This window comes from Cebidichthys violaceus, unplaced genomic scaffold (genome assembly GCF_023349555.1).
Source record: "Cebidichthys violaceus isolate CVI_PGR_0920_01 unplaced genomic scaffold, fCebVio1.0.p SCAF_49, whole genome shotgun sequence".
Lineage (NCBI taxonomy): Eukaryota > Metazoa > Chordata > Actinopteri > Perciformes > Stichaeidae > Cebidichthys > Cebidichthys violaceus.
In genome coordinates, this window is record NW_027176694.1 from 986,814 (window position 1) to 998,243 (window position 11,430).

Genomic DNA, 11,430 nt, shown 5'->3' on the forward strand with positions numbered 1-11,430 from the left:
ACCAAAGTAGCTGACCTAAGAATTCTGTAAAAGACACGCCGTTTCTCATCCCTCCCTCTGGATGCTGTGACTGCGGTTCACATTCATATTTCTCTGACAGAACATCGTGACACTGATCGGAACACTGTGTTGTCGAGTGGTTCGAATGAATTGTTCAAATTACAGACGTCTGCTTTGTCTATTTTCTACTCCGTGATGCTTATTAAATTCCATTTGTGTGGAGACTTAACAGTCGAATATATATAATATATATATATATATGTTTCTGTAGTCATATAAAACCAATCTCAAGCAACTTTGAACATTTTCAGCACAGTTATATTTATTATGTTTGTAGAGCGCGGCATGTTGAGCGCCATCACTAACAGGCACAACCGTTCCTTGAACATGTTTCACTTGGTGGTTGGCTATAAAGAATAGATTGAATGTTTATTCGTTCAGTCGACTGTAACATTATAACATGCTGACTAATAGCCTGGCTACAGAAGCCAATTAATGGAATTAATACAACATGCTGGACGGACAGCTCTGACAGGCGAACTGGACGTGCTCAGCCAAATGAACACCCCCCCCCCACTGTTAATTGAAAAGAATAATAAAATCCAACTCCGCCCAAAATCTGGCGGAGTCGTGCCAAAACAAACAAATGCCTCAAGTTTTTTCTCGACTTTAATGATTCCAGCTCTTGTTTTGATAATTGCCATCCCATTTCACAGCCAATTTAAGAGCTGGTTTCAATAAAACCATGGCATGTTAAGTGTTTATCCACCTCGGTTGAGGATTGTATGAATCATAACGACCAGGGAAAAAAGGGAGAGTTGTATGGGGTAATGCAGAAGGACAGTACTGTTAGGGAGACCGTGACCTTTAATATGTTTATGGAAGTAGAACTCACTCCTGCTTCAAAAATGAAATCTCAAGAAACTGTACCCAGTGCATTAGGCAGCGGACGACGCTTTCTAATGCACCTTTCGCACCATTACGATTACTGTCTTGTATCCCCGTTTACAGTAAGTCTGGCATATATTCAATGTTATTTTCTGCATTTACTGATAATGTACTTGTACATGGCGTGAGCACTGCCACGGGGGAAGTGACGACAAGTTGTGTCATTACCTGAACAGTAGGGTGTACGCTTGCCGAAGAATTCTTCGGAATTATGTTATGAATTATGTACCGATTTATTTAGTCTCGACGCACTTACCGTCATCTCCCAGTTTGGATGAGTGTTCGCTGATCAGCTCCTCGCCGACGTCCACAATCTGCTCACTATTCCTGCAGTTATCTTCTCTCCATTTACGCAGCTTGTCTCTCATCTCTGTGGACACAATGTTTAAAACCGTAACTGGTAATTGTGCTCTCTATCAACAACGGTTTTAAAATATATATATATATATATATATATATATATATATATATATATATATATATATATATATATATAAAAAAACAACAACAACAACAACAACGTATCAAGCCGGTTCCTTTTAACTCTGGGACTGGGATTATTTCCGGTTACAATAGAATGCACAGTTAGGGATGAGTGTTAGAATAGTAAGACACAGGAAGCTTCGCTGTGATGCGCAGTACCCCGCTGATGCAGATGATTGGGGGGACTTTAATGACAGCCAGCCACAAATGGCACATTCAGCAGATTTAACGTTAGTGCAAATGAAAGGATTATCAGAGAAGCAAGTGGAACTTTTAATACCGTTTGTGCGACCGGTGCGCTCGCACACATACAGGACGGCACAGACAGCACGACTGTGTTTTGCAGAACCAGAAATGTATTGCGACGCAACTTCAGCTGTACCGTTAGCAGCCGTTAGCCGATGCCGTGACTGTGACTGTGACTGCTTAGCATGCTACAGACGTTATCTGAACAACAGACAGACACCGCTTAATGACACAGCTTTACACCGAACGCACCGTTAACACCACCGACAGCTACGCTACGAATGACGGCTTTCACCCAGTGAGGATGTGCTGTATGGGTCTGCTGTGTGGATGAACACAATACGTTAGCTAGCCATGCTAACTAGCAATAGCTTACTCTTCTACACGCTGACTTGTTAGCTCGTATTTTCAGTCCTGGACAGAACTCTCCCTCGTGCTCTTGCACAATAAAAACAACAAGAGAAAACGCGGGAATGCCTTCAAAAACGTAACGACAAGCCTCAATGTCACTTGAGGAGAATCTATATTAGCTTTTGTCTTACCTTCCCAACCCACATCGTACATTTCTGATATCGACGCCATTTTTTTCTCGTTTGACAGCATACGCCGTGTCTACGTCACGGGCTCACCAGCTGTGGGCGTGCCTGACGTTGAAAATTAAATAAAATAAATAAAGACTTTAAAAAAATAATTATAATACATATAATAACAATAATAATACCGTAGAGAATGATGTTTTAATGATGTAATAATAGTTATGAGTGATGGGCATAGTGTCTTGTTTTACAATGTTTTGAGATGTGATATGATTAATTTAAAAAGATTACATATTAACATCAACAGAGTCACTAAATGTTTTATCCTAGACTTGCATTCAGGTGAATTTGCCTTTCAAGGCTGAATTGCACATGTTTTTTCCTTAGGCACAGGTCAGTATACCGTAAACCTACACTAGCATAGCACATTGCACTGTTCAGCAGTCAGCAGTCATCCAGCATGATGGTTAACAAGCAAGAGCAGACCTTAACAATCCAGATGATGTCGTTCTCATGCTCCGTTCCATTCTTACATAATTCCCTGTATTGGACAGGACAGTCAGCGGAGTCTAGAATCTATCAGTTTCATCAGAAAAATGTGAAATGTGCTTTCCGTGCACATCTACCATTTTATCCTGATTTTCCCTCAGGAGCCCCTGTGGATCTCATCCCCTCGCCCTGTTTGCTTGCTTATTGCACTTCTTTCTTACCACATTACACACTTGTTGATGTGGACTCAGCACAAAGTTGCTTTACGGAGACATTTCAGAGATCTGATGTCATATCCAGTGCTGCTCGCCCGCACACATAACCTACCGTTATGCATACTTTGTCGATGTTCCGTTGGGAAAAGGGCAAAAAATTTTTTTTTGGTCTCTCAAGGACACTGATATTGTAAAAAACAGCTCAGCATCATCAGTAACGGGCAAGTGCACAAGGGGACGATGAAATGTCATCATCTCTCTCTCTCTCTGGGATGCAAATAATAACTCTGTGTACAGTTTAAGTTACTCAGCTTTGGCGATCTGTGCACTTGTAATTTCCAAGCCTGCACATGGCAGTCAGTCGATATGTGGTCGAGTTTTTGCAGGAACATGAAATACCAAGGAAACCACATTAAAAACAATCATCCACTGTCCTTTGGGGTAGAGGGGCTTTCCCCTGTCTGCCAAGGTGCCATAGAAGGCCAGGGCCCTCACAGTGACCTGCAGTGAACACCATGCAGCGGGTGTGACTCCCGGGGATTTCAGGACATGACGGTAAAAGCGCTCTGTGAACAAGCCGTCCATAACTTTGAGATGCAGCTGGACATGTGGTGGTGTAAAAAAAAAAAAAATCCTTGTGACATAAGCCGCCTGTTTAACTTGGAGCAGTCCTCCTGTACGGAAATGTCACAATACGGGAGATCACTTGCAGCCATCTGAAAACCCAAATTGTACTACTTGACTGGTGCTTACGTAGGTTTCCATGCTCTCGGAGCCCCCACATATGGCACACGGGACAAGCATGTAGATATATTTTCCTTTTCGGTCTCCATGTATGAAAAAAAAAAAACAGAAAGAGAAATATTCCAGTAGAAACACTTCACAGGCATTATATTTTGATTTCTGACAGAAGCAATCAGAGTTGGCAATCTCTAAAATGTACAGCTACGGACTCAGAATTGAGGTAAGTTTGAGGTGCTCTCTGTGGTTTTCGAAATAGTTCTTGTTCCATCTAGATTTCTTTTTCGCTGGTGTTGTACAGTGAGTTGCGGAAAATGAAGACAGATGCAATTAGCAACAATGTTTGGACTTAGCCTTCTGGAGCCGGCGGCACCGTGTTTACTTTGAAATCTGATTAGGTCCCCTGTCTGACCAAGTTGCTTTCACCTCACCGCGAATAACTCCGTACAGATGACTTCAGCACGCTTTGCCTCTGATGGACTCCCTCTATTGCACCTTTGACCTCACCCATATCCTGAGTGAGAGGCCCGGGGCGGGAAATTATGGCACATCACAATTAGGCTTCCTCACTCTCCTGCTCTTCTCTCTCTCGACGTCAGTGCCAAGAACAATATTCAGGCCCACGTCGGAGCAGCACCACGCTGCTAATTCGCGTTGCTCACACAGGGCGAGTCTTCGGACGTATTGCTCCCCCGACAGCCTCGTTTGGTAGCGCGATTGCTTGTTGTGGATCGGAGTATTACCACATGTAGTATATTATGTGTCGCTAGATTGGTTTTAACAGCCAATCGTCCTTTCTCATTAAATTCGAAACTAGGTTTTAACATCCCCATGCGTGAGATTAGCTCCACAAGACTTCAGCACACGCTGCTGGTGATGGCCGCATTCATCAGAAGTGATGGAGTTTTCGAAAAACTCATCCATACAAGCTTCGGAGACCATTTCGACGTGAACGCGTTCCTGGAATTACAGTAAATTACAGTAAAAAAAAATTGGAGGTTTTCACATTTGAGCCTCATCTTACATAACCATCATGCAGTCTTGTTAAAGAGAAAGTTTGATCTCTCAGGGAGTATTGACACATCCCAGCCAAATATTGAATTTGTTTTCCTCTCTTGTATTCAACACATCATCTCCATCCTAAAATGTGGCGGCTGGTGAAGTTCATTCATTCAAGCCATGTTTCTTTTTTTTTTCTTGCACGGTTCCAACTTGAATTACAAAGCACCTCGACCACCTCTCAGAGGGTCTGAGCTGAGGTTTGAAATTCACAGTCATTCTTGTCATGGTTACTGTCCATCGATCTTGCTTTCTTTCCATTGTTTCAAGAAGTGGTTTTTATTCAGAGGCCTCCACTTAGCTACATAAATATACACAATAGCAATTATTGCAGAAATCTAAAATCCGCAGGAAGCGGAATATTCAAATCCCATCCCCCGTGCAGTGGAAGCCTGTAACTAAACAGCATAATCTGGAGTTATCAGATTTCACTTTTCTGTCCTGGTAAGAATGTTCATGACCGCAAATTTGGAGATAGCGCCGTGTTCTCCGTAATGCCGTGCGTTTAGAGAAAATTGCAGAGGCAAAGTGAAGTTATGCATAACAAGAGGAGCCGAGCCTGGGAGCGGAGCTTCTTGAGGAAGGATTAGAGGGGCCAAAATATTGATCGTCTGTGCTGCATGTCCCTGATGTGCGCGAGCGCAAGTCACAGCAGACATGTGTTGCGCAGATGTTTCGGTGCCACAGGGTGCTCGCTGGAAGTTGTCTGGCCCGTGTGAGCCTGGTCGATCACCTTCACCCCGTCGCCGTCGAGTGTGACAGTGCTGAAGTCGGCACCGGGCTCCGAAAAACAGGAGCGCACGGGCCCGCTGATTTATAACCTGACATGCACTCTGAGGGAAGTGATGCATAGCTAAAAAGTTTACGGAAGAATCATTGAAATTCATATGAGATGCTGGAATTCGGATTCAGAGCAGGGATGCTTGGCCGCGCAACATCCAGCGGCGAGTCATTCGTCTTCAGGACTGATTTACACTTTTGACAGATATTAGACGGAGGCCAGCGGTGGGTGTCTTTGGCAGTGTCATCTCCGCTCTCTCTCTCTCTCTCTCTCTCTCTCTCTCTCTCTCTCTCTCTCTCTCTCTCTCTCTCTCTCTCTCTCTCTCTCTCTCTCTCTCTCTCTCTCTCTCTCTCTCTCTCTCTCTTGGATCCATTTGTTGACCGAGAAAGCTTTCAGGGGAACTGGAGAGTTGAGGTTTTTCGTGGAATATTTAGCCCATCACTCCAGCACCCCTTTATATTTATCGCATTAAAGGCCGAGGAGCATTTTCTGCAAGACAAACACGTAGGATGATGGATAACTGTGGCGCGTGATGAAATGCGCCGGTGCTCCCGATAGCGTCCTTGTATCATACGTGGCCAAAGACATCACTGCCTGCAACCGATCAGCCTTCACAAAACACACGCATGCTTTTGATTTGCAGAGACAGAAATTGGTGGACGACTGTTCATATTTGCTCCACTTTGACAGACTTTGTGTTTTGATAGGCGCTTCGCCCAAAGCTTTTCATTCAATAGCCTGGCTGAGTGCTGCGGGAGTTGCCGGGAGCAAATCATTACTTACATTCACCCTGTTAGTTGGGTTGACTGAGAAGCGCCTTGGCAGAAGGAGATTACAAAGATGTAAGAAACACGGCCAACTCATAGTTATGTTAGCGAGCAGACCACCATGAACCGAATCCACACAGAGGGTTGGATCTGACAAACGACAATCGGTTTGCAGTAACTGCGCACAATAGCACACTGTCCTTAATAATGGGAAGGCGTTTCGGGAAGAACGCTTATTCGCTTTCGTAACCGAGAGTTTGATGAAAAGATCGATTCTGCTCTCGTATCTGTAAGTCGGTGAACTTTCTGTCGGTCGGTCGGTCGGTCCACAAAAATGTCCCCCATTCATCGGCGACCACAATTTTTGCCCTAAGAGGCTACATTTGGCATGGAGGTCGAGTGTGTGGGTGCGAAGCATAGACTAGAAGTGGACGTAGTCGCAGTGACGTCACCCGTTGGTTTGTTTACTGCTGTTTTGAAACCTCTAGTTTGACATTTTGACCATCGCCATTTTGGTTTTCAGCCGTCGCCATCTTGGCTTTTTGCAACCGGAAGTGACACCAGAGGGTAGAGTTAAGTACAACCGAATGCTGAACAAGACCTTTTTAGGCAATCAAAAATATTACATTTATGAAACGAAAACACACAAGTCTATATGAGTCATATAGACTCTTATGGGAGGCATAATTGCACTCAGCAGACTTCCTTTTTTTTTTTTTATTAGTGATGGTTTTCCCAACCCCTACAACTTTAATCCCACCTCCTATCACAATTCATGAACTGTAAGTCGTAGACTTCTGTGGGCCTGGATGTATAAACAGAATGAAAGTTGCTCAGTGTAACTTTGACAGAGTATATAAATGTATTTTCCAACTTTTAGGACCTAATGATTTAGATGACATTCAAGTGTTTGTACTGGGAAGTTGATTCGCCTCATTAAAAACCTCTGCCGATTTACGGATGTCTCAATGTAAGTCAGTCGGAAAAAAGTGTTATTCACTTGACGGACCTGGATGCTGTTTTTCCAAAGTCCTGCACTCTCTGCAAATTTTTCCTAATTTGTGCTTTATTAGTAAATTGGGTGAAGCTACCCTTTAAATGAATTTGAGGGGAAAAGGTTGACCTCTGTGAAGCACTGTGATGTTCCAAAAGAAAATAATACAACACAGATAGGTCTAAAGTAAAATACTGCCAGTGGCAGAATAATTCTTATTTATTTTTTTTTAGCACTGAATTTATGGTCTCCAAAACACTAAAATCCCCGTCCCAGCTTAAAAACAGGCATCATTGCACTGAGACAACTTCAGTATAATTTATAGGCTGGACTACAATAACTTCACTTTTCATGATTAGACCTACAAACTTTTGCCCTATTTTGTATTTGCTTAAGTGGTTAGATGAGGTCTATGCTTGCAGTAATGCCACTAAAGCAAACATTATTACATTTATGCAGCAAAAACTGAAATCTCCTTGTGATAATTCACTTGACACACCAGAAACAAAGAAGTACTCGCGATTCTCCAGAGAAAACAATGGACTTTCGCTGAGAGTAAAAATGTACCGACCGCTTTGATGATGCTGGAATCTTGTTCCCGGTGACTTCGCTGCATGAACTTGGCATTTATGTCGATAAAGCTGCCGTAAGATCACAATGCCACAGACGTGCGTGTATTGATCCTGCTGCTGTGTGATGGCCACAGCTATTTAATGAAGTCAAAGAAAAGGAGCATGTATTTGTTTGGCCAGCGTGAGAACATTTCTGGAAGCATCATATGATTAATGTAGCTGATGCCCAAGATATTACAGAGTGTCCAGCAGGAAATTGCCTCGATTCACCCCCCTGAACTGCTTTATTGTTTGTTTCAATCGCCCCCTTGCCCATTTTCCCAAATCTCTGCGAATCATTGGTTTTGCTTTGTTTTCCTCTCAGGGGATGGATGAGCAACCTGGCACTGGACCTTTTAAAAAAGCCCGGGTTGCACATAGTTCAGGCCTTAATGGTGCTTAGTGGCTAGGGTTGTTTTCAATATGCGCTCCTCACACACTCCTATCTGAGACTTCTTTTTTGCAAATGTAAAATCTGATCAGGGGTTAGTTTTGATGATATTGCCCGTGATGTAACATGTTTCTGTGTGTTCGGTGTGTTATCAGCAGAATTACATAAGTGTTGCGTCAGGAAATAAACTGAAGAACCTAAAGAAATTAGAAGTTGAAATGTTTTTCCAAAATACTATACTCCCACCATTTTCTAATATGAAGATTGACCGGTTGGAAGATGAGAAACCAAAGCAATTTGGCCTTCATATCATTTTGGATTTGGATCTGAGAATGCTTTTTGGCTTTGCCTGGACCGGTGAAGATTCCTCCCGCTGCTTCCTAATTCAATATTGTGTAATAGCAAGTATTATTGCCCCGCACATAAAATCCAACTCAAATTACACTGAAAATGGACGATATAGTGCATGTGTTTATGTTACACGGAGGAGCAATTATTGGGTTGTGATCATTTTGCACTAAAGTGAGGTTGGAAGGACACACAGAGGTTTTCCTGTTGGGTTAGGGACCGTACACGTTATTAGTGCATGATCGGGGTTGAACCATTGTAAAAAAAATAAGGTTGTCCCCAGAGCTATTGATGCTTTCTTTGAACCCTCCAATAGACTTGTGGTAGCATGCTAGAGTTATGTTTTTATGTATTTGACAGTGTTAAATTAAAAAAAAATGTATACCTTATTACTGGTAGGTATTACATAATTATATTTTTGTATTTAACACCTAACTCTAACATGTGCCACTAATGTTAATGAAACCCACGTATAGAGCCAGAACTGTTATCCTCTGGCAAAGCACATCTTTATGAACCATGGCGCATAAAGTTGTGTATTTGTGTAACTCTTAACTATGTTGCAAAGGAAGGCTGCAATAATATTTAGATTTATAGGACTAATAATAAAATATAATACAGATAATCTTGCGATGGGATCACACCAGCCGCGACGCCGAAAGCGGGTCAGCGGCGTAAAAAGTGGAGGAGCCAATGACGTCCCCACGCCCTTTACTTCTGGCGCCAATTCTCGGACCGCACCCATCTTCAAACTCAACCTTCACCGTGACAACGACACACTTGTAAAGGTTTGTGACTCCATCAAACACGGTTTTGACGCTACCCGCGTTGACAAAATCTGCGCACAGACAGAAATATAATCATCTGGCAAAGCGCTCAAACCTGCTTCTGTGGTAGTTCCCGCTACGGTCGGTGTCTCCAGGACCACATTCTGCCATTATGACACACACACACACACACACACACACACACACACACACAGACTCACACACACACACACACACACACACACACACACACACACACACACACAGACTCACACACACAGACTCACAAGGCGGAAAACAATACCAGCTGCATGCCGTCACAGCTGGTAAGGACCCTCCCCTGACCTCAGGCCTTCAGAGGACTTTTTTTTTCTGTGACCCCTCTCAGACTCTAATAATTTCTTCTTAGGCCCTTATCATAAAATATTGTCAAGAAAAGTATATATGTGCACTCTACGTGTGGTTCCTGGTGGAAAATAGGAGGGTTAAAGATCAAATATCACGATAACACACAAAAGTAAAATTGAATTGTATGTATACATCTAGTTAAACTGTAGTAAATAAGCTTAACATAGAAAGTATTTCATTGTGACCTAAAGTCAACTTAGTGGGAGCCAAACTGGCGGAACTTTTAATTATTAGAATTAAATATGTATAATAGAGACAAATTCCCAAATGATACTTGGCAAACTGTGAGTCTTTTTACTGGCAAACCTTTCCTGAAATGAAGCAGACGACACAAAGGAGGCTTCAGCAGAGTAAACGCTGGGTTTTCTCTTCTTTTTTTTTTCTCCAATTAAAGCGAGCTGCCACTGAACCAGAGCTGACTGTGTCAGAAGCACCCAGTAAAACAGCAACTGGCCATGCTGAGTGGTGTCTGTTTATGACTCATTTCTACCTGACATGGGGCGGCATGGGAGATGGGGGGGAGTGGAAGAGAGAGAGAGTCCAGCGGTAACAAGGGGAGAATTGTGTGAGGATATAAGACAGTGCCGTGTGGCTGTCAAGAAAACAAGGTCGTGAAACCTATTAGAAATGGGCCATTTAGTAGCTAATATTGGCTCTTGTCAGCCGGGTGTATGGTCGACACATGGGCACCTTTATGAGGCAGCTGCTGAAGCAAAGGAAAAGAAAGGAGGACGGTTCAGATGCACAGTGAAGACATTCTAACTTTGTGGGAAAGTCAATTGATTGGAAATGATCGGGTTGTTTTCTTTCAGATTTAGCAGGCTCGTGAGTGGGTTTCATCGTGACTGTATATTCCCTCAAATGGTTTTTAGTTCTCTGAAGAAGCCGTTCACAGTCACAGACAAGCTTTTCAAAATAAATATTGGTGGTATCTGGAGGAAAGCCTATGTTTTCAAATTCAACAAAACATTCACTTGTAGTCCTCTTTATAAAGGAAATGTTTCACTGTGTCAACACCACAAGGAAATTATTGGAATTTTGAAAGATTTATAAGTCACAGTTGTGCGTCCTTCCGATGAAGCAACATGAAAAAAATCCACATTTCCATTCATGTGAAAAGGGTAAAATGTTACATTTGTTATGATATTATATATCATATATATATATATATATATATATATATATATATATATATATATATATATATATATATATATATATATATATATGATCACTTTTTTACACGTTTCTATGTATTTGTTCATAAGAGTGGTATAGGAACTCTTATACCACTGTGCACATCCTCCTTTCAATGTATTTATTTCTGATATGCTTAAACTGTTACGTTTCTATTATTGTTATTAATATATAATATACGTGGGTTTCATGAACATTAATGGTAAATACAAAAGTATAATTATGTAATGCCTACCAATAATAAGATATAACGTTTTTTTTTGTTTTTAACACTGTTGTATGAAAAAATTAAATAAATACATAAAAATATAATTCTGGCATGTTATCACAAGTCTATAGGAGGGTTCAAAGAAAACATCAATAGCCCTGGGGACGGACTTATTTATTGACAATGGTTCAACGTATTTATATTCATAAAATTATATATAATGAAATATATATATATATAT